Source organism: Polypterus senegalus, chromosome 1 (assembly GCF_016835505.1).
Source record: "Polypterus senegalus isolate Bchr_013 chromosome 1, ASM1683550v1, whole genome shotgun sequence".
Taxonomy (NCBI): Eukaryota; Metazoa; Chordata; class Cladistia; order Polypteriformes; family Polypteridae; genus Polypterus; species Polypterus senegalus.
This window is the reverse complement of record NC_053154.1, coordinates 164,169,023-164,192,146: the sequence shown is the minus strand read 5'-3', so window position 1 is coordinate 164,192,146 and position 23,124 is coordinate 164,169,023. Positions and strand designations below refer to the sequence as shown.

The following is a 23,124-nucleotide window of genomic DNA, read 5'->3' as shown; positions in this document are numbered from 1 at the left end:
AAAAAAAAAAGAATTATTAGAGGGTGATTAGATGAGCTGCGGTGGGTTGGCACCCTGCCCAGGATTGGTTCCTGCCTTGTGCCCTGTGTTGGCTGGGATTGGCTCCGGCAGACCCCCGTGACCCTGTATTCGGATTCAGCGGGTTAGAAAATGGATGGATGGATGGATGGATGATTAGATGAGAGTGTCCAGGAGTGAAAACCGCAATGTGTGTGAAACCATGCGCTCATGATCAATGATTATCACTGATATTACCCAGTTTTACTGTCTGATGTCAGCCTCTCAGAAACTCCGAGGCATGTAGCATAGTTAAAAGTTCATATTTACGATTTTTTTTGTGTAAATGCTTTGTTATGAGTGTGATAAATGCTGGGCAAAAATCTACAGATAGAATCCTTTAGTATCTCAGGAGTGAAAATGCTGTAAAATGTAATAGTGGAGGATCATGTTTACTGCCCTTTCAACTCATCTATTAGTATGACTAGGGGGCTTCACCCCCTGCTCGCTTCGCTCGCCAACGCACATGTTTGGCTTTCTGGATACACACTTTTAAGATTTTTTTTTTCTTTGAATTGTTGCTATTTCATTAGTTCCACTTATATTTCAGAACTTCTGTAAAAACAATATTTGGAATATTTTTATATTGTTATATATGCTGAATGTTTTTAATGAGGTCAGTGAGACATGTGTTTAATGACTTTGTACCATAATTCAGGATAGGTTTCTCTGTTTGGAATTTCCGCACAGACAAAATGGTCTACATCATCAGCAGTTAATAATTTTTTTTGCAAAGTAACCAATAAATGCATGTGAGGTAAACCACGTTTTTGAAATTCTCTGACTTAAACTTCAAAGCCTTGCAATATTTACATACTTCTGACTTATCACCTATGTCCATATATTCAATCTCTATTCGCCTTTTCTTTATTTCTCCGAGTAATAATTTCTCTTTATTTGCGCTAATGCGATGTTTACTTTCTTTGTTTTGACACTGTTGTTTTTTTCTACTTTCATATTCTGTATCTTGCTCTGCATATGTATTGCGTCTATGTTTTTTTTGAGTCTTTTGAATTCCAGTTTTCATTATCTCTAACCTGCTCTGCATGTGTTCAGCCCCCTTGTTTTTTAACCTCTTTATGACGATTTACTTTGTTTTCTACCCTCTTTTATTTCTGACCTCGCTTTGTCCTGCTTTTTTTTCAATAACACCTGGTCCGTGGTGATTATTTTCCCGTTTTCAAGTAATAATCTCCGTTTGTTTGTACTACTGCAAATATTCTTTAACTGCACTGCACTATATTCTTTAACTTTCTCTACATGTGTATCGCGCCTTTTTGTTTTTTTTGAGTCTTTCAAATTCCACTGCTTTCATAATCTCTAACCTGATCTGCATGTGTATAGCGCCAACGTTTGTGAACGTCTTTATGAAGTTCTACTTTGTCTTTTACTCTTTTTCTTTTAATTCTGAGCCCGATTGGATGTGCTTTTTTTCAATTCCACTTGTTACGGGCTGATAATTACTTTCCTTATTTTCTGAATTTGCACCTAGATTATTCTTTTTCTTTTTTGCTCTTTTTTCTCTCCAACACTTTTGAGTCTCTTTTCTCCATGCTGCTTTCTTCTTCGTTTAGTCATCGATGTTTCATTTATAACGTATTGTCCTTATACACTTTATATGCGCTGAGGGCCAAGGATGTGTATGTGCTGAAAGCCTTACACTCACACGACTGAGTGTGTTGCTGCCAGTGCTCTTATTTGGTTGTAAGTAGGGCATGTCTTGCAAGAATCTCATGTTCTACGTCATCGCAAGACAGTCCTGGGTCAATCTCTTGGGACAAAGTCTTATGTTTAAGGTCCCTGTGAGACGCTCCGTGGCCAATCTCTTTCGTCTCGCGGGTCTTTTAAGTGTCTTCTGTGATCTTAACATAAAGATCACGTCTCGTTTCCTGTCTTTCTCTCGCAGGATTTTTTTTTATGATAGAGAGATATGGTATGACTTAACAGAATGACAAAGATAATCTGTAATTGACGTGAGATACTGAATAAGTAGATGTTCGGATATTGTCATTATTTTTAAGATCGCTGTCACTGGACTGTAATCTTAAATGCAGGGATTGTTCTGCTTTTTGGACATCTGGATAAATATAGATATTTTGAAATACTTATAGACTAAATTAACTTTTGTTCTAACACTTTGTTTCTTCACAAAGAAAGTGTCTTCCTTTCCCAACAATAAGCCCTGAAAGAAAGCATTCAAATGCAGAGACAATGAGGCTCTGAAGGATGCACAGTGAGTTCTAAAGTAAAAGTTGAACAATGAATAGGAAGATTAACAAGCTAAAATAGAAAACAAATGCATGTAGAATAACATGAAAGTTGTCTGGAAAGGGCTGGGCATAATTACTGGACTTGAGTAATCTAAGGCTCAGGTGCTCAAAGGGGGTGTGGACAAAGCTAATGCTCTCAACCAATTTTTAAACAGGATTTTTCCTCCTACTGCCACCTTCTTACATGAACTAGTTTCATCACACCATTATAAACTGAAATGGCTAGTAAAGATTTCACCTATGACCATCAGTAGAGACTTCCCATAAATGAAGACCAAGTGAACAGACAACTGACAAAGCTATACTACTGGTGAAGAGATGCAGAACACCACAGTTTATAAGTTGTTATGAAAATGCACACAATTTAATGTGTCAATGTTTCATGACATCAATGACAAAAAATAATTCAAGGAATCATTAAGTGTACAGAATATTATTACAATTTTTGATTAATCGAAGTAGCCACCATTTGCTGATATAACGGCCGAACTGTGGTAACCCTTTTAATTCAGCATGCCAGTCACTGTGTGTAACTCACCAACTCTAGCAGAAGTACCCCAGACCATCACACTTCTTCCTCCACGTTTGAGAGTTGGTGTCACACAGTGAGGAAAACCCTATGTGATGAACCAAATATTTCAAATTTTGATTAATCGGTCTATAAGACTTTCTTCCTGTCCGCAGTAGTCCACCATTTGTATTTAAAGGTTCTATTTTGTACTTTAAGCAATGTCTTTCTTACTGCCACTCACTCTGTTAAACTTCCCCCACACAGTCTCCTGTTCGCATTAGGAACTAAGACTTCCTTTATTTGAAATCTTTAAAGCTGTGCTTGAAGCTGTTGTGCTGTGAGGAACAATTTATGCAAGCTGGTTACCCTCAGAAATATGTCTTCTGATTGGGCTGTGGCTTTGGGTCTACCAGATCTCTTTCTCTTAGAGCTTCTTTAACTTTCCAATTGCATTTGGCTTTTGAAGGACATATTCATTATTTATTTTTTATTTATTTTTTGTTTTTTTGCAATCTCTATAAATGGAAGGCCTACACTTCAAAGGTTAATAATGCTCAGTTGAATTTTATTTGTTAATTGCCATTTTCTTGCCATTATCACTGGAATCTAGAATTTTCTAAACTGGAATATTGTCTAAGTAGTACATCAGAGGATGTAGTAACACAGTCTGTTCCAGCTCTACATTAAGAGAGACAGAGAGAATTTAAGTAATCAACAAAAGTTGGGACAACAATACAAGTTGTTTACTTCAACGTAGAAGTATTAATTAACTTTAATTGCTGCAGAACATCTGCAGAGCATTGGTCTCGTAAACCAGGGGTCGTGAGTTCATCCCTCACCAAGGCATTGGTACCATCCAAACTTGAACCTTTTGGCAAAGGATGGCATATTTAACCAATTCAAGCCACTCATTCGTTTGATTGGTTGAGGCTAAAATCTTTCCTGTAGTCGTCAAATCCTTCTTCAGACAGAAGACATTTTCTAGGCACACGGATTAATGAAGGCATTTCGTTTACAATGATCATCAATACATTTGTTGAACAAATTCGCTAAAGAACGTGTATTTTAAGGTTCAGAAACAGTTTGCATCTAGCAAGGAATCACAGAATAAGTTTTTATAGGGAAAAGTCTTCACAAGGCGTTAAAGGACCATTCCCATATTCTTCATGATGTCAGGCCAACATTCACGTATCTGGGAAAGAGGACAAAAGAAAACTGAAAGACATCATTTGCATAGATTTCGATTACTTTCTTGTAGTCTTACGCTGGCTTAAAGGGTTGCATTTTGAGACGCCCGAAAGTGCATCGATCGGTTAAAGATACTGTAGTCGTCACCACAGAATACGGATTAAGGAATCCTGCTTCCGGCGGTTCAACGGAAGTCAAAAGCTCCTGGTAAGATTTCTCTGTTTGGCCCCTTTCCAAATCTTGTCTCAATCTGACTACTGCAAAAGGAGGCACCTGTCCCGTGTAGACACGCAGCAAAAGAAGAATCCAAGGTAGGCATCTCCAATGCCGAGGGCAATTGGGAACAGTGTTTCAAGGGCAACGTCGCCGTGGTCTTAGAGTCGTCTTGCGAATGAAGCTGGCATAAATTTGGCAAATGCACAAGTGCCAACAGTCCCGCCTTCTCCATACCCAAACAGTCCCTCGGAGTGACAAAGGGTCTATTCTAGCCTTTATCCTTTTCTCATTTGTCACTCTGGCAGCCCGGTTTGCAGCGCAATCTGTCGGAGAAAGTCAGCTTTCTGAAAAGAATTAAGGTTCACGTTAGCAGGAGACGGACCTGAGGCAGGGCGATCCCACAAGACGTAAGGACTTTACACCTGTCTACTTACTGTACCAATCAGCCAGCGTTCATGAAAGTCCACTTTGCGGGGTAAAATACTGCTGAAGTACGGCCACCTGCTCAAAACAACGTCACAGAGAGCACTTTAGCGAAACCATTGAAATCACATTTTATCTTTCAGGTAACCCAAATTCCTCGAGTAAAATCTGCTCCTATCCAGCTGTTAAATAATGAGCATTGGCTTATCTCGTGTCGATGAAAGAGCTTTCTTCTTGTTATCAAGCTGAACCTCTTCTCCACGTTTTCCTGCCACTCGTCTAAAAACTCTGGAAACCCTCTCACACGGTAACCGCAGGATTTGGATGTTTTATTCAGGAACACGGCAGGGTTCAGTAAACGTTTTCTCCCATGAACAGAATAAATTCCCAAGGCAGATTAGCTCATTTCAAATTGCGACAACAGGGAGCCCCTTTATCATAAGACCTCAAGTCACCCGTCGTTTTGTTTAAAGGAATGCGTGAAGCTCTAGATATCTAAACTTCTTGCTTGAAACCCATTTGAAGACCTCTCCACATTGTTATGGAAATGAACAAGACTCAGAAAATAATTGTAGTGGAATGATCTTCAGAGGTTACCTTGTAATTACATCTGGTCCTCTTTGTCATTGCCAGGGTCCTTAGTCAGCCTTGGCAGAGTGGTGTCCACACCCCACAGTGACACGGAATTCGCTTTACTTCTCGAGTACAGTCAGGAAAATTTAGATTAAGCCGTTCGAGGTTAAGGAGAAGTCGAACCTGCAAAAATAATGCTGGACCTTTTCGGGGATGACGTCGTCACAGGAAAACCTCAACTTGCTGCCTTTCACTAGCTGGCCGGAAGGTCACTAATTTGCCAAAACACTAAGAGTGTGCCATGATTACCTGTCCCGACTCATCAACGGAATCCTTCAAATCCAAACCAATCCTCCCAGTGAATCAGCCACGCTTTTCAGTGCAACGGGAGCTATACTCGGGATGGTTAGGTGTCACTTCAGGAAGCAGGATTGATTTAGGATTCCAAGTTTAAACATTTGAAGCATGGGAACAAAGCGAAAGAAGCGAGACGTTCCCCTGAAGTGGGAGTCGCCCTTCTGGCCTCCTGCACCGTAAGGGAAGATGAGTCTCCTCCTCTTTTTGAAGGAGCTGAAAGAATGAGCGCAGTTTTCATGGAGTGGCGAAGACAAAGATTGATTAAACCACCTTCTTTGAGTACCAGAATGGCCGAGTGGTTAAGGCGTTGGACTTAAGATCCAATGGGCAAATGCTGCGTGGGTTCAATCCCCACTTCTGGTAGCTTGTTGTTCAAGTGCACCCGTTCACTCTGTGTTTGGGGTACGCACTCACCTTTAGAAAGTTAGGCGAAATGCGTTCGCAATGTGCATCCTTAGCTCAGCTGAAAATACAAACGTAAATGTACTTGAGGTCAATGTTCTTCATAGCATTCCACAGGCCCCCTGTGCTTTCTAGAACTTGTGTTCTGGTAGAACCACACTGGACCTTTTGCTACCTTTATTGACTTGGGAATTGAAAAGCAGAGAAGGACAGAAGTGAAATGAACTCAATGCCTACCCTTAACCCTTAATTAACATGCTTGTCCCTATCAGAAAAGTGGCTGGACTAGGGTAGGCTTACAACAGTTCGGCCTTGTAGCTCAGAGGCAGAGCATTGGTCTCGTAAACCAGGGTCGTGAGTTCAACCCTCACCAAGGCCTTGGTACTGTCCATACTTGATCCTTTGGGCAAAGGATGGCATATTTAACCGATTCAAGCCACTCATTCGTTTGATTGGTTGAGGCTAAAATCTTTCCTGTAGTCGTCAAATCCTTCTTCAGACAGAAGACATTTTCTAGGCACACGGATTAATGAAGGCATTTCGTTTACAATGATCATCAATACATTTGTTGAACAAATTCGCTAAAGAACGTGTATTTTAAGGTTCAGAAACAGTTTGCATCTAGCAAGGAATCACAGAATAAGTTTTTATAGGGAAAAGTCTTCACAAGGCGTTAAAGGACCATTCCCATATTCTTCATGATGTCAGGCCAACTTTCACGTATCTGGGAAAGAGGACAAAAGAAAACTGAAAGACATCATTTACATAGATTTCGATTACTTTCTTGTAGTCTTACGCTGGCTTAAAGGGTTGCATTTTGAGACGCCCGAAAGTGCATCGATCGGTTAAAGATAGTGTAGTCGGCACCACAGAATACGGATTAAGGAATCCTGCTTCCGCGGTTCAACGGAAGTCAAAAGCTCCTGGTAAGATTTCTCTGTTTGGCCCCTTTCCAAATCTTGTCTCAATCTGACTACTGCAAAGGAGGCACCTGTCCCGTGTAGACACGCAGCAAAAGAAGAATCAAGGTAGGCATCTCCAATGCCGAGGGCAATTGGGAACAGTGTTTCAAGGGCAACGTCGCCGTGGTCTTAGAGTCGTCTTGCGAATGAAGCTGGCATAAATTTGGCAAATGCACAAGTGCCAACAGTCCCGCCTTCTCCATACCCAAACAGTCCCTCGGAGTGACAAAGGGTCTATTCTAGCCTTTATCCTTTTCTCATTTGTCACTCTGGCAGCCCGGTTTGCAGCGCAATCTGTCGGAGAAAGTCAGCTTTCTGAAAAGAATTAAGGTTCACGTTAGCAGGAGACGGACCTGAGGCAGGGCGATCCCACAAGACGTAAGGACTTTACACCTGTCTACTTACTGTACCAATCAGCCAGCGTTCATGAAAGTCCACTTTGCGGGTAAAATACTGCTGAAGTACGGCCACCTGCTCAAAACAACGTCACAGAGAGCACTTTAGCGAAACCATTGAAATCACATTTTATCTTTCAGGTAACCCAAATTCCTCGAGTAAAATCTGCTCCTATCCAGCTGTTAAATAATGAGCATTGGCTTATCTCGTGTCGATGAAAGAGCTTTCTTCTTGTTATCAAGCTGAACCTCTTCTCCACGTTTTCCTGCCACTCGTCTAAAAACTCTGGAAACCCTCTCACACGGTAACCGCAGGATTTGGATGTTTTATTCAGGAACACGGCAGGGTTCAGTAAACGTTTTCTCCCATGAACAGAATAAATTCCCAAGGCAGATTAGCTCATTTCAAATTGCGACAACAGGGAGCCCCTTTATCATAAGACCTCAAGTCACCCGTCGTTTTGTTTAAAGGAATGCGTGAAGCTCTAGATATCTAAACTTCTTGCTTGAAACCCATTTGAAGACCTCTCCACATTGTTATGGAAATGAACAAGACTCAGAAAATAATTGTAGTGGAATGATCTTCAGAGGTTACCTTGTAATTACATCTGGTCCTCTTTGTCATTGCCAGGGTCCTTAGTCAGCCTTGGCAGAGTGGTGTCCACACCCCACAGTGACACGGAATTCGCTTTACTTCTCCGAGTACAGTCAGGAAAATTTAGATTAAGCCGTTCGAGGTTAAGGAGAAGTCGAACCTGCAAAAATAATGCTGGACCTTTTCGGGGATGACGTCGTCACAGGAAAACCTCAACTTGCTGCCTTTCACTAGCTGGCCGGAAGGTCACTAATTTGCCAAAACACTAAGAGTGTGCCATGATTACCTGTCCCGACTCATCAACGGGAATCCCTTCAAATCCAAACCAATCCTCCCAGTGAATCAGCCACGCTTTTCAGTGCAACGGGAGCTATACTCGGGATGGTTAGGTGTCACTTCAGGAAGCAGGATTGATTTAGGATTCCAAGTTTAAACATTTGAAGCATGGGAACAAAGCGAAAGAAGCGAGACGTTCCCCCTGAAGTGGGAGTCGGCCCTTCTGGCCTCCTGCACCGTAAGGGAAGATGAGTCTCCTCCTCTTTTTGAAGGAGCTGAAAGAATGAGCGCAGTTTTCATGGAGTGGCGAAGACAAAGATTGATTAAACCACCTTCTTTGAGTACCAGAATGGCCGAGTGGTTAAGGCGTTGGACTTAAGATCCAATGGGCAAATGCCCGCGTGGGTTCAATCCCCACTTCTGGTAGCTTGTTGTTCAAGTGCACCCGTTCACTCTGTGTTTGGGGTATGCACTCACCTTTAGAAAGTTAGGCGAAATGCTTCGCATGTGGATCCTTAGCTCAGCTGAAAATACAAACGTAAATGTACTTGAGGTCAGTGTTCTTCATAGCATTCCACAGGCCCCCTGTGCTTTCTAGAACTTGTGTTCTGGTAGAACCACACTGGACCTTTTGCTACCTTTATTGACTTGGGAATTGAAAAGCAGAGAAGGACAGAAGTGAAATGAACTCAATGCCTACCCTTAACCCTTAATTAACATGCTTGTCCCTATCAGAAAAGTGGCTGGACTAGGGTAGGCTTACAACAGTTCGGCCTTGTAGCTCAGAGGCAGAGCATTGGTCTCGTAAACCAGGGTCGTGAGTTCAACCCTCACCAAGGCCTTGGTACTGTCCATACTTGATCCTTTGGGCAAAGGATGGCATATTTAACCGATTCAAGCCACTCATTCGTTTGATTGGTTGAGGCTAAAATCTTTCCTGTAGTCGTCAAATCCTTCTTCAGACAGAAGACATTTTCTAGGCACACGGATTAATGAAGGCATTTCGTTTACAATGATCATCAATACATTTGTTGAACAAATTCGCTAAAGAACGTGTATTTTAAGGTTCAGAAACAGTTTGCATCTAGCAAGGAATCACAGAATAAGTTTTTATAGGGAAAAGTCTTCACAAGGCGTTAAAGGACCATTCCCATATTCTTCATGATGTCAGGCCAACTTTCACGTATCTGGGAAAGAGGACAAAAGAAAACTGAAAGACATCATTTACATAGATTTCGATTACTTTCTTGTAGTCTTACGCTGGCTTAAAGGGTTGCATTTTGAGACGCCCGAAAGTGCATCGATCGGTTAAAGATAGTGTAGTCGGCACCACAGAATACGGATTAAGGAATCCTGCTTCCGGCGGTTCAACGGAAGTCAAAAGCTCCTGGTAAGATTTCTCTGTTTGGCCCCTTTCCAAATCTTGTCTCAATCTGACTACTGCAAAGGAGGCACCTGTCCCGTGTAGACACGCAGCAAAAGAAGAATCCAAGGTAGGCATCTCCAATGCCGAGGGCAATTGGGAACAGTGTTTCAAGGGCAACGTCGCGTGGTCTTAGAGTCGTCTTGCGAATGAAGCTGGCATAAATTTGGCAAATGCACAAGTGCCAACAGTCCCGCCTTCTCCATACCCAAACAGTCCCTCGGAGTGACAAAGGGTCTATTCTAGCCTTTATCCTTTTCTCATTTGTCACTCTGGCAGCCCGGTTTGCAGCGCAATCTGTCGGAGAAAGTCAGCTTTCTGAAAAGAATTAAGGTTCACGTTAGCAGGAGACGGACCTGAGGCAGGGCGATCCCACAAGACGTAAGGACTTTACACCTGTCTACTTACTGTACCAATCAGCCAGCGTTCATGAAAGTCCACTTTGCGGGTAAAATACTGCTGAAGTACGGCCACCTGCTCAAAACAACGTCACAGAGAGCACTTTAGCGAAACCATTGAAATCACATTTTATCTTTCAGGTAACCCAAATTCCTCGAGTAAAATCTGCTCCTATCCAGCTGTTAAATAATGAGCATTGGCTTATCTCGTGTCGATGAAAGAGCTTTCTTCTTGTTATCAAGCTGAACCTCTTCTCCACGTTTTCCTGCCACTCGTCTAAAAACTCTGGAAACCCTCTCACACGGTAACCGCAGGATTTGGATGTTTTATTCAGGAACACGGCAGGGTTCAGTAAACGTTTTCTCCCATGAACAGAATAAATTCCCAAGGCAGATTAGCTCATTTCAAATTGCGACAACAGGGAGCCCCTTTATCATAAGACCTCAAGTCACCCGTCGTTTTGTTTAAAGGAATGCGTGAAGCTCTAGATATCTAAACTTCTTGCTTGAAACCCATTTGAAGACCTCTCCACATTGTTATGGAAATGAACAAGACTCAGAAAATAATTGTAGTGGAATGATCTTCAGAGGTTACCTTGTAATTACATCTGGTCCTCTTTGTCATTGCCAGGGTCCTTAGTCAGCCTTGGCAGAGTGGTGTCCACACCCCACAGTGACACGGAATTCGCTTTACTTCTCCGAGTACAGTCAGGAAAATTTAGATTAAGCCGTTCGAGGTTAAGGAGAAGTCGAACCTGCAAAAATAATGCTGGACCTTTTCGGGGATGACGTCGTCACAGGAAAACCTCAACTTGCTGCCTTTCACTAGCTGGCCGGAAGGTCACTAATTTGCCAAAACACTAAGAGTGTGCCATGATTACCTGTCCCGACTCATCAACGGGAATCCCTTCAAATCCAAACCAATCCTCCCAGTGAATCAGCCACGCTTTTCAGTGCAACGGGAGCTATACTCGGGATGGTTAGGTGTCACTTCAGGAAGCAGGATTGATTTAGGATTCCAAGTTTAAACATTTGAAGCATGGGAACAAAGCGAAAGAAGCGAGACGTTCCCCCTGAAGTGGGAGTCGCCCTTCTGGCCTCCTGCACCGTAAGGGAAGATGAGTCTCCTCCTCTTTTTGAAGGAGCTGAAAGAATGAGCGCAGTTTTCATGGAGTGGCGAAGACAAAGATTGATTAAACCACCTTCTTTGAGTACCAGAATGGCCGAGTGGTTCAGGCGTTGGTCTTAAGATCCAGTGGTCAAATGCCGCGTGGGTTCAATCCCCACTTCTGGTAGCTTGTTGTTCAAGTGCACCCGTTCACTCTGTGTTTGGGGTACGCACTCACCTTTAGAAAGTTAGGCGAAATGCTTTCAATGTGGATCCTTAGCTCAGCTGAAAATACAAACGTAAATGTACTTGAGGTCAGTGTTCTTCATAGCATTCCACAGGCCCCCTGTGCTTTCTAGAACTTGTGTTCTGGTAGAACCACACTGGACCTTTTGCTACCTTTATTGACTTGGGAATTGAAAAGCAGAGAAGGACAGAAGTGAAATGAACTCAATGCCTACCCTTAACCCTTAATTAACATGCTTGTCCCTATCAGAAAAGTGGCTGGACTAGGGTAGGCTTACAACAGTTCGGCCTTGTAGCTCAGAGGCAGAGCATTGGTCTCGTAAACCAGGGGTCGTGAGTTCAACCCTCACCAAGGCCTTGGTACTGTCCATACTTGATCCTTTGGGCAAAGGATGGCATATTTAACCGATTCAAGCCACTCATTCGTTTGATTGGTTGAGGCTAAAATCTTTCCTGTAGTCGTCAAATCCTTCTTCAGACAGAAGACATTTTCTAGGCACACGGATTAATGAAGGCATTTCGTTTACAATGATCATCAATACATTTGTTGAACAAATTCGCTAAAGAACGTGTATTTTAAGGTTCAGAAACAGTTTGCATCTAGCAAGGAATCACAGAATAAGTTTTTATAGGGAAAAGTCTTCACAAGGCGTTAAAGGACCATTCCCATATTCTTCATGATGTCAGGCCAACTTTCACGTATCTGGGAAAGAGGACAAAAGAAAACTGAAAGACATCATTTACATAGATTTCGATTACTTTCTTGTAGTCTTACGCTGGCTTAAAGGGTTGCATTTTGAGACGCCCGAAAGTGCATCGATCGGTTAAAGATAGTGTAGTCGGCACCACAGAATACGGATTAAGGAATCCTGCTTCCGGTTCAACGGAAGTCAAAAGCTCCTGGTAAGATTTCTCTGTTTGGCCCCTTTCCAAATCTTGTCTCAATCTGACTACTGCAAAGGAGGCACCTGTCCTGTAGACACGCAGCAAAAGAAGAATCCAAGGTAGGCATCTCCAATGCCGAGGGCAATTGGGAACAGTGTTTCAAGGGCAACGTCGCCGTGGTCTTAGAGTCGTCTTGCGAATGAAGCTGGCATAAATTTGGCAAATGCACAAGTGCCAACAGTCCCGCCTTCTCCATACCCAAACAGTCCCTCGGAGTGACAAAGGGTCTATTCTAGCCTTTATCCTTTTCTCATTTGTCACTCTGGCAGCCCGGTTTGCAGCGCAATCTGTCGGAGAAAGTCAGCTTTCTGAAAAGAATTAAGGTTCACGTTAGCAGGAGACGGACCTGAGGCAGGGCGATCCCACAAGACGTAAGGACTTTACACCTGTCTACTTACTGTACCAATCAGCCAGCGTTCATGAAAGTCCACTTTGCGGGGTAAAATACTGCTGAAGTACGGCCACCTGCTCAAAACAACGTCACAGAGAGCACTTTAGCGAAACCATTGAAATCACATTTTATCTTTCAGGTAACCCAAATTCCTCGAGTAAAATCTGCTCCTATCCAGCTGTTAAATAATGAGCATTGGCTTATCTCGTGTCGATGAAAGAGCTTTCTTCTTGTTATCAAGCTGAACCTCTTCTCCACGTTTTCCTGCCACTCGTCTAAAAACTCTGGAAACCCTCTCACACGGTAACCGCAGGATTTGGATGTTTTATTCAGGAACACGGCAGGGTTCAGTAAACGTTTTCTCCCATGAACAGAATAAATTCCCAAGGCAGATTAGCTCATTTCAAATTGCGACAACAGGGAGCCCCTTTATCATAAGACCTCAAGTCACCCGTCGTTTTGTTTAAAGGAATGCGTGAAGCTCTAGATATCTAAACTTCTTGCTTGAAACCCATTTGAAGACCTCTCCACATTGTTATGGAAATGAACAAGACTCAGAAAATAATTGTAGTGGAATGATCTTCAGAGGTTACCTTGTAATTACATCTGGTCCTCTTTGTCATTGCCAGGGTCCTTAGTCAGCCTTGGCAGAGTGGTGTCCACACCCCACAGTGACACGGAATTCGCTTTACTTCTCCGAGTACAGTCAGGAAAATTTAGATTAAGCCGTTCGAGGTTAAGGAGAAGTCGAACCTGCAAAAATAATGCTGGACCTTTTCGGGGATGACGTCGTCACAGGAAAACCTCAACTTGCTGCCTTTCACTAGCTGGCCGGAAGGTCACTAATTTGCCAAAACACTAAGAGTGTGCCATGATTACCTGTCCCGACTCATCAACGGGAATCCCTTCAAATCCAAACCAATCCTCCCAGTGAATCAGCCACGCTTTTCAGTGCAACGGGAGCTATACTCGGGATGGTTAGGTGTCACTTCAGGAAGCAGGATTGATTTAGGATTCCAAGTTTAAACATTTGAAGCATGGGAACAAAGCGAAAGAAGCGAGACGTTCCCCCTGAAGTGGGAGTCGCCCCTTCTGGCCTCCTGCACCGTAAGGGAAGATGAGTCTCCTCCTCTTTTTGAAGGAGCTGAAAGAATGAGCGCAGTTTTCATGGAGTGGCGAAGACAAAGATTGATTAAACCACCTTCTTTGAGTACCAGAATGGCCGAGTGGTTAAGGCGTTGGACTTAAGATCCAATGGGCAAATGCCCGCGTGGGTTCAATCCCCACTTCTGGTAGCTTGTTGTTCAAGTGCACCCGTTCACTCTGTGTTTGGGGTATGCACTCACCTTTAGAAAGTTAGGCGAAATGCGTTCGCAATGTGGATCCTTAGCTCAGCTGAAAATACAAACGTAAATGTACTTGAGGTCAATGTTCTTCATAGCATTCCACAGGCCCCCTGTGCTTTCTAGAACTTGTGTTCTGGTAGAACCACACTGGACCTTTTGCTACCTTTATTGACTTGGGAATTGAAAAGCAGAGAAGGACAGAAGTGAAATGAACTCAATGCCTACCCTTAACCCTTAATTAACATGCTTGTCCCTATCAGAAAAGTGGCTGGACTAGGGTAGGCTTACAACAGTTCGGCCTTGTAGCTCAGAGGCAGAGCATTGGTCTCGTAAACCAGGGGTCGTGAGTTCAACCCTCACCAAGGCCTTGGTACTGTCCATACTTGATCCTTTGGGCAAAGGATGGCATATTTAACCGATTCAAGCCACTCATTCGTTTGATTGGTTGAGGCTAAAATCTTTCCTGTAGTCGTCAAATCCTTCTTCAGACAGAAGACATTTTCTAGGCACACGGATTAATGAAGGCATTTCGTTTACAATGATCATCAATACATTTGTTGAACAAATTCGCTAAAGAACGTGTATTTTAAGGTTCAGAAACAGTTTGCATCTAGCAAGGAATCACAGAATAAGTTTTTATAGGGAAAAGTCTTCACAAGGCGTTAAAGGACCATTCCATATGGGAGGCACTTCCATAAAGTGCAATTACCACAAGAAGAATCCAGGTTAAACACCAATGCCAGTGAATAGCCAGTTTTCAAGAGAGCACTGGTCTTAGTGTCCTTCGGCGGATGAATTGGATCAATTTAGCAAAGCAGGAAGCGGCAGCGTCCCTGGTGTCCCTTCTGCCCTGCACCGTGGGAAGATGAGGTCTCCTCTTTAAGCTAAGAATGCCTTTTTTCATTGCTCGGCAAGACAGTTTGATTAAACCACCTTGGTACGAGAATGGCGTGTGGTAAGCTTGGACTTAAGTCCAATGTGGCAAATGCCTAGCGTGCGTCAATCCCACTTGTAGCTGTTGTTCAAGTGCACCTGTTCACTCTGTGTTTGGTGCAGCACTCACCTTTAGCAAGTTAGAATGTGCAATGTGATCTTAGTCAGCTGAAATATCAACGTAATGTACTCAGGTCAAGTGTTCTACATTCCACAGGCCCTTGGCTTGAAACTTGGTTCTTAGAATCACGCTGGACCTTTCTACTTTATGACTTGGAAATTGATAGCCAAGCTGGACAGAAGTGAATGAACTAATGCTACAACCATTAAATGGCTTTCCTTCATGAAAAGTGCTGGACTAGGTGCTTACAACACGTTTCCGTGCTCAAGGCCACTTGGTCTGTAAACAAGTCTGGAGTTAACCCTCCCCAAACCTTGGTACTGCCAGGATTTGATCTTTTTGGGATCATTTAAGATTCAACCACTCATTCGTTGAGGTTAGGCTAAAGTCTTTCCTGTATGACAAATCCTTCTTCAGAAGGACATTTTCTAGGCTCATTCATTAATGACAACAGGTCTTTATAAAATGATCCTCTATGTGAACAAATTTTGCTAAAGAACGGATTTTAGGTTCAACATTGCTCTGCAGGAATCCAGAATTTTATAGGAAAGCTTCACAGCGTTAAGGACATTCATTTCATGATGTCAGACCAACATCACGTACTTGGGAAGAGGACAAAAAGAAAACTTAAAGACATCATTTACATAGATTCTTTACTTTCTTGTGTCTTATGGCTTAAGGGTTGCATTTTGACAGCCCGCAAGTGCACGATCGGTAAAGATACTTCGTCGGTCACCACAGAAACTTTAAAGGGATCAAGCCGCGTTCAGGAAGTCAAAAGCTCCTGAAGATTTCTGTTTGGCCCTTTCAACTTGTTCATCGACTACGCAAAGGAGACACCTGCGAGACTGCGCAAAGTTTAAAATCAGGTGGCATCTCAATTCGAGGGCAATTGAACAGTGTTCCAGAACACCTCCGCGGTCTTAGAGTCCCTTCGATAATGCATAAATTGGCAAATGACAAGTGCACCATCCGCTTCTCATGCACCAACAGTCCCTCGGGGACAAAGGTCTATCGTAGCCTTTATCCTTTCCCTTTGACTGGCAGCGTTTGCAGCTAATCGTGAGAAGTCATTCTGAAAAGAATTAAGGTTCCGGTTGACAGGAGGACCTGGGGAGGGTATCCACAGCGAAGGACTACACCTGTCTGCCCCGACCAATCAGCCAGCTGTCATAAAAGTCCCTTCTGGGTAAAATACTGCTGATACGGCCACCTGCTCAAAAACGCAAGAGCACTTTAGCGAAACCATTGAAATACATTTTATCTTTCTAACCCAAATTCCTTTAGTAAAATCTGCCTATCAGCTTTTAAAAAGGCATTGCTTTCTGGACTATAAGAGCTTCTATGTTAATCCAGGTGAACCTCTTCCACTTTCTGCCATGTTCAAAATCGAAACCTCTCACCTGTAAGAATTTGGATGTTTATTCTTAGAAAGGTAGGTTCAGAAGCTTTCTCCATGAACAGAATAAATTCCAGGCAGATTAGCTCATTCAAAAAGACAAAGGAGCCCCTTTATCATAAGGACTCAAGTCACCCGTGTTTGTTTAAAGGAATCGTGAGCTTCTAGATATCTAAACTTCTGTGAAACCCATTTGAAGACCTCTCACATTTTATGGAATGAACAAGACTCAGAAAATATTGAGGAATATTGAGTTACCTGCATTACTCTTCCTCTTTGTCATTGCAGGTCCTTAGTCAGCCTTGGCAGAAGGGTGCCACCACGTGAGGATCGCTTACATCTCGGTCTGTCAGGAAAATTTAGATTACCGCTCGAGGTTAGGAATCGCAACCTGCAAAAATATGTGACCTTTTCGGGATGCTCTTACGGAAACTCCACTTGATGCCTTTCTAGGCTGCGGAGGTCATAATTTGCCAAAACAAGTGTCCAGATTACCTGTCGACTCATCGAATCTTCAATCAAACCAATCTCCCGTGAATCAGCCACTTTTCAGTGCAGAGAGCTATACTGGATAGCTAGGTGTCATGAAGGCAGATTTTAGATTCAAGTAACATTTCACATGGGAACAAAGCAGAAGCGAGACGTTCCCTAAAGCGCCTTCTGGCCTCATGCGTAGAAATGGTCTCCTCCTTGAAGGAGCTAAAGAATGAAGTTTTATGGAGTGGCAGACAAGATTGTAAACACCTTCTTTGAGGACCAGAATGCCGGGTAAGCTTGGCTTAAGATCAATGGCAAAGCCTGTTCAATCCACTTCTGGTAACTTGTTAAGGCACGTCACTTGTTTGGAAGACATCACTTTCAGAAAGATTTCAATGCTCTTGTAATGTATCTAGCTCAGCTGAAATACAAAGTATTTTGGAGGCTCAATGTTCCATAGCTCCACAGGCCCTGGCTTAAGAACTTGTGTTCTGTAGAACCACACTGAAACATTAAGATTGACTTGGGATTGAAAGCAGAGAAAAGCCTGTGAATAATGCTACCTTAACCCTTAATTAACAGCGCCCTTCAAACTAGTTCAGCGGGACTAGGAGCTTACAACAGTTGGCCTTGGCCAGAGGCAGAGCATTGCTGTAAACCAGGGGTCGTGAGTCAACCCTCACCAAGGCCTGGCACTTCATACTTGATCCTTTGGGCAAGGAGGCATATTACGATCGCCACTCATTCGTGATTGTTGAGCTAAATTTACTGTAGTCAAATTTTTCAGACAGAAGACATTTTCTGCCTCCGGAAATGAAGGCATTGTTACATGATCCTCAAACATAATGAACTAATTCTAAGCTTACGTTTTTAAGTTTCGAACTTGCCTAGCGGATTCACAGAATAAGTTTAGGAAAACAGCTTACGAGTAAGGACATTATTCTCTGATGTCAGGCCAACTTCACCTGGGAGAGGACAAAACAAAACTGAAGCATCTTTCATAGATTTCATCCTTCTGTAGCTCTACTGGCTAAAGGTTGCATTTGAGCACGAAGTGCATCGATCGGGTAAAATACTAGCGAAAGATACGGTTAGAATCCTGCTTCCGCGGTCGAAGTCAAAAGCCTTGGTAGAATCTCTTTGGCCCCTTTCAACATTTTTATTGACTACTGCAAGGAGGCACTTCTGACCACAAGAAGAATCCAAGGTAGGCATCTGCAATCCAGGAATATAACTAGGTTAGGCACTCGTGGTCTAGAGTCGATCTTGCTAATGAAGCTGGCATAAATTTGGCAATCCTACGTCCTGCCATCTCCATCCTAAACAGCCTGGAGTCAAGGGCTATTCTCCCTTATCCATTTGTCACCTGGCAGCCCGGTTTGCAGCGCATCTGTCGGGAAAGTAGGCTTTCTGAAATAGGTTCACGTAGCAGGAGCACCTGACAGGGCGATCCCACAAGACGAGACTTTAACCTGTCATTTCAATTGTACCAATCAGGAGCTCATGAAGTCCACTAGGGTCAAATACTCTGATCGGCCACTGTTCAAAGACAACGCACAGAAACTGCTAAACTTACATCACATTTATCTTTGTAACCCTTCCCATGTAAAATTGCCCTATCCAGCTGTTAAAAATAGATGGCTTATCTGTGTCGATGAAAGACTTTACTTCCTTGTATCAAGCTGAACTTTCTCGTTCCTGCCACTGTCTAAACTCTGAAACCCTTCCACGGTACCTAGTGGATGTTTTATTCAGGACACGGCGGGTTCCATACTTCCACAGACAGGAATAAATTCCCAAGGCAGATTAGCTCATTCAAATTGCTACATAGGACCTTTATCATAAGCCAAGTCACCGCGTTTGTTTAAAGGAATCGAAAGTCAATTAACTTCGCTTGAAACCCATTTGAGACTCTCCACATTTAGGAAATGAACAACTTCGAAAATTTGTAGTGGAAGTCTTCAGAGGTTACCTTTATTACATCGTTCTTTGTCATTCATGGTCCTAGTCAGCCTGCAGAGTGGTGGTCCACCACATGAACGTTCTACCCTCCAGTACAGTCAGGAAAATTTAGATTAACGGAGTTAAGAATACCTGGAAAATATGCTGACCTTTTCGGGATGCGTTGTCAGGAAAACCAACTTGTCCTTTCACTAGCTGCAGGTACTAATTCTAAAAACTAAGTGTCCATGATTACGTCCGACTCATCGGAATCCCTCAAATCACCATCCTCCCGTGAATACTCCCTTTCTTTGCAAGGGCTAAACTGGATGGTTAGGGTCACTTCAGGAGAGGATGATTTAGGATTCAAGTTTAAACATTTGAGTTAGAACCACATCTTAAAGAGCGAGCGTTCCTGAAGTGGGAGCGCCTTTGGCCCCTGAACTATGGAAGAGTCCCCCTCTTTTGAAGGAGCTGAAAATGCGCAGTTTTCATGGAGTTGTTGTACAAATTGTTAAACCACCTTTGAGTCCAGAATTGGCGAGTGTAAGATGGACTTAGTCATGGAAATTGCCCGCGTTAATCCACTTCGGGCTTTTGTTCAATGCACCTTCACCTGTGTTTGGAAGCAACACCTTAGAAAGTTAGGTAATGTTCTCTTCATTACATCAGCTGAAACACGAAATGCTTGAGGTCAATGTTCTTATAGCATTCAAGGCCCTGGCTTTTAGAACGGTTCGTAGAACCTACATTCTGACTTTATTGACTTGGGAATTGAAAAGCAGAGAAGGACAGAAGTGGAAATGAACTCAATGCCTACCCTTAACCCTTAAAACATCTTGTCCCATCAGAAAAGTGCTTGCCTAGGGTAAGAATTCTAGTTAGGTTGAGCTCAGCAGGAGCATTGGTTGAACCAGGGTGTGAGTTCAACCTCACAAGGACTGGTAAGTTCAACTTGATCCTTTGGGCAAGAGGCCTATTACTTCAATCCTATCTTTTGGTAAGATGGCAAATCTTTTACTGCAAAGCCTCATTCAGAGATTTTCAGGCTAAAATGGCTTTCCTTTAATGTCTCAAATCTTTTAAGCAAGATTCTATGGCAATCGAATTCAATAAGGCATTTCCAGTTAATGATCATAAACTTTGGATAAATTCGCTTAAGAACGTGTATTTTAAGTGTCAGAAACAGTTGCATCTGAAAGGGAATCACAAATAAGTTCTTATAGAGATAAATTCTTCAGCTTGCGTTAAAGGGCCATTGCCATTTCTTGATGTCAGGACCAACTCATTATGGGAAATGGCCAAAGAACGAATAGAAAGACTCATCAACGTAACTCTATCGATTACTTTTGCCCTTAAGTTTGCTACGTCTTAAAAGGGTTGTATGAGAGAGCAAAGAAGAATCAGGTGGTCAAGACAGGCTGTACAGTCGTACACAGCAATGCGGTTTAAGATCCTGCTTCCGGCGGGTTGCCAACTGAAGTCAAAACTCCTGGAAAGATTTTAGTTTCCTCTTTCCAAATCTTGTCTCAATCTGACTACGGAAAAGGTCAGGAAACTTCCGTTCAGCAGCAGAAAAGTAGAACTCACGGTAGCATCTCAATGCCTAGGTAATGGCCAACAGTGAGTACTGGGTAAAAACGCATCGCCACTGTCTCAAGTCATACATAACCTGGCATAATTTATTTGTACAAATGCCCACAAACTGCCCACCGTAGTCGAGCTTCTCCAATACAAAGTCTCTTGGAGTCAGTAAGGGTCTTTCTAGCCTTTATCCATTTTCTCAATTGTCACCTGCTGGCACCAGGTTTGACTTAGTCGGAAGCAAGTCAGGTCTCCAAAGAAAATCAAGGTTACCTTGCAGGGACTGGCAGGGCTTCCCAAGACTAAGGACGGTTACTTATAACGTCTACTCTGATACCAATCAGCAACTCTTGAAAGTCCACTCTTGAATGAAAACTGACTGAATTGTACGACACCGGTTCCAATAACAGTCCTTGTCAGCCAGGTAGCACTTTGAGGGTCACCATGAAATCGACATTTGATCTTTCAGGTAACCAAATTTACTGCAGTAAATACTGATCAATCCAGCTGGAAATTTCGAGCACGGAAAATCTCAATCGATGCAAAGAGCTTTCTAGTTATAATTGCAAACACAATTTCCACGTTTTCCTGACCATGCAAAACTTAAACCTCTCCAGGTAATCAGCATGGTATCGATTTTGATTCAGGTTAACTCACGCAGGGTTCAGTAAATTCTTTAAACATGAGACAGAATAAGATTCCCAACGGCAGTAGTCCATTTTCCAAATTAAGGATAACAGGCCCTTTTCTAAGATGCCAAGTCACCCACTTTGTTTAAGGAAGTGCGGAAGTTGAATCTAAACACTTCTTTTGGAAACCATTGAAGACCTCCACATTGTTATGGAAATAATCTCCAGAAAATGCTGAAGAATCTTCAGGTTACTGCATATCATCTGGTCCTCTTGTCATTGCAGGGTCCTTAGTCAGCCTGCAGAGTGGGTCCACACCCTAAGTGAACGGGAATTAGCTTGTCAGAGTCAGTCAGGAAAACTTGATTAAGCCGTCGGTTAAGGAGAAGTCGAACCTGCAAAAATATTGGACCTTTTTGATGAGCTACAAGGAAAACCTCAACTTGTGCCTTTCACAGCTGCCGGAAGGTCCTAATTTGCTAAACACTAAGAAAAGTGCTGATTACCTTCCCACAATAACGGAACCTTCAAATCCAAACCAATCTCCCAGTGAATCAGCCAGCTTTTCAGTGCAATCGGAAGCTTAGTACTGGATGTTAGTGTCATTCGAGGAAAGGTTGATTTTAGGATTCAAGTTTAAACATTTGAGTATGGGAACAAAGCTTGAGAAGTGAGACGTTCTCGAATAGGAGTAGCCTTCTGGCCTCCTGCACGTAGGGAAGAAGGAGTCTCCTCCTTTTGAAGGAGCTGAAAGAATGAGCGCAGTTATGGAGTGGCAAGACAAAGATTGAGTAAACCACCTTCTTTAGTACCAGAATGGCCGAGTGGTTAAGATGATTAATCCAATGGGCAAATTCCGCCGGTTCAATCCCACTTCTGGTAGCTTGTTGTTCAAGTGCACCGCTCACTCCTGTGTTTGGGGTACGCATCTCCCTTTAGAAAGTTAGCAAAGCGTTTAGAATGTGCATCCTTAGCTCTGAAAACAAACGTAAATGTACTTGAGGTCAATGTTCTTCAAGCATTCCACAGGCCCTGTGCTTCGAACTTGTGTTCTGGTAGAACCACACTGGACCTTTTGCTACCTTGTGACTTGGGAATTGAAAAGCAGAGAAGACAGAAGTGAAATGAACTCAATGCCTACCCTTAACCCTTAATTAACATGCTTGTCCCTATCAGAAAAATTTGGGATAGGTAAGCTTACAACAGTTCGCCTTTAGCTCAGAGGCAGAGCATGGGTCTCAGTAAACCAGGGTCGTGAGTTCAACCTCACCAAGGCCTTGTACTGTCATACTTGATCCTTTGGCAAGGATGGATATTTAACTGATTCAGCCACTCATTGTAGATTGGTTTAGGCTAAAATCTTCTCCTAGTCGCAAATCCTTTACAGAAATTTCAGCAACGCATTAATAGGCCTTAGTATTATCATCAATACATGTTAACAATTTAAAGACGATTTAATTCGAAACAGTTTGCATCTAGCAAGGAATCACAAATAAGTTTTTAGGAAAAAGTCTTCAAAGGCTTAAAGGACCATTCCATATTCTTCTCATGTCAGCCAACTTCATTATCTGGGAAAGGCAAAAGAACTGGAAGACATCATTTACATAGATTCATTACTTTTTGTATTTACGCTAGGGAAGATTTTACCAAAGGCTCATCGTTAAAGATATGTAGTCGCACCACAGAATACGGATTAAGGGACCCTGCCTCGGCCAACGGACTTTCAAAAGCTCAGTAATTTCCTAACTGTTTGGCCCCTTTCCAAATCTCTCCAATCTGACTACTGCAAAGGAGGCACCTGTCCGTGGACCGAGCAAAGAAGAATCCAGGTAGGCATCTGCAATGCAGGGCATTGGCAACAGGTTTAGGGCAACGCTTCAGGAGTCTTGCAATGAAGCTGGCATAAATTTGGCTTAATGCACAGTGCCAACAGTCCGCCTTCTCCATGCCCAAAAAGT

The 23,124-nt window shown here is 42.9% G+C and overlaps 8 non-coding genes across 8 annotated transcripts; all 8 read left to right on the top strand.

Annotated features, from left to right (window-relative positions):
• The first annotated feature begins 5,876 nt into the window (after nt 1-5,876).
• On the top strand, nt 5,877-5,958 carry trnal-uaa. The gene has a single exon. It is a non-coding gene; the product is annotated as a tRNA-Leu (tRNA).
• A 347-nt stretch (nt 5,959-6,305) lies between these two features.
• Nucleotides 6,306-6,376, top strand: trnat-cgu. Its single transcript has one exon. It is a non-coding gene; the product is annotated as a tRNA-Thr (tRNA).
• Nucleotides 6,377-8,568: 2,192 nt separating this feature from the next.
• On the top strand, nt 8,569-8,651 carry trnal-uaa. The gene has a single exon. It is a non-coding gene; the product is annotated as a tRNA-Leu (tRNA).
• A 345-nt stretch (nt 8,652-8,996) lies between these two features.
• Nucleotides 8,997-9,067, top strand: trnat-cgu. The gene has a single exon. It is a non-coding gene; the product is annotated as a tRNA-Thr (tRNA).
• A 2,192-nt stretch (nt 9,068-11,259) lies between these two features.
• Nucleotides 11,260-11,341, top strand: trnal-uaa. The gene has a single exon. It is a non-coding gene; the product is annotated as a tRNA-Leu (tRNA).
• A 345-nt stretch (nt 11,342-11,686) lies between these two features.
• trnat-cgu lies at nt 11,687-11,758 on the top strand. Its single transcript has one exon. It is a non-coding gene; the product is annotated as a tRNA-Thr (tRNA).
• Nucleotides 11,759-13,948: 2,190 nt separating this feature from the next.
• Nucleotides 13,949-14,031, top strand: trnal-uaa. Its single transcript has one exon. It is a non-coding gene; the product is annotated as a tRNA-Leu (tRNA).
• Nucleotides 14,032-14,378: 347 nt separating this feature from the next.
• trnat-cgu lies at nt 14,379-14,450 on the top strand. The gene has a single exon. It is a non-coding gene; the product is annotated as a tRNA-Thr (tRNA).
• Nucleotides 14,451-23,124: the final 8,674 nt, after the last annotated feature.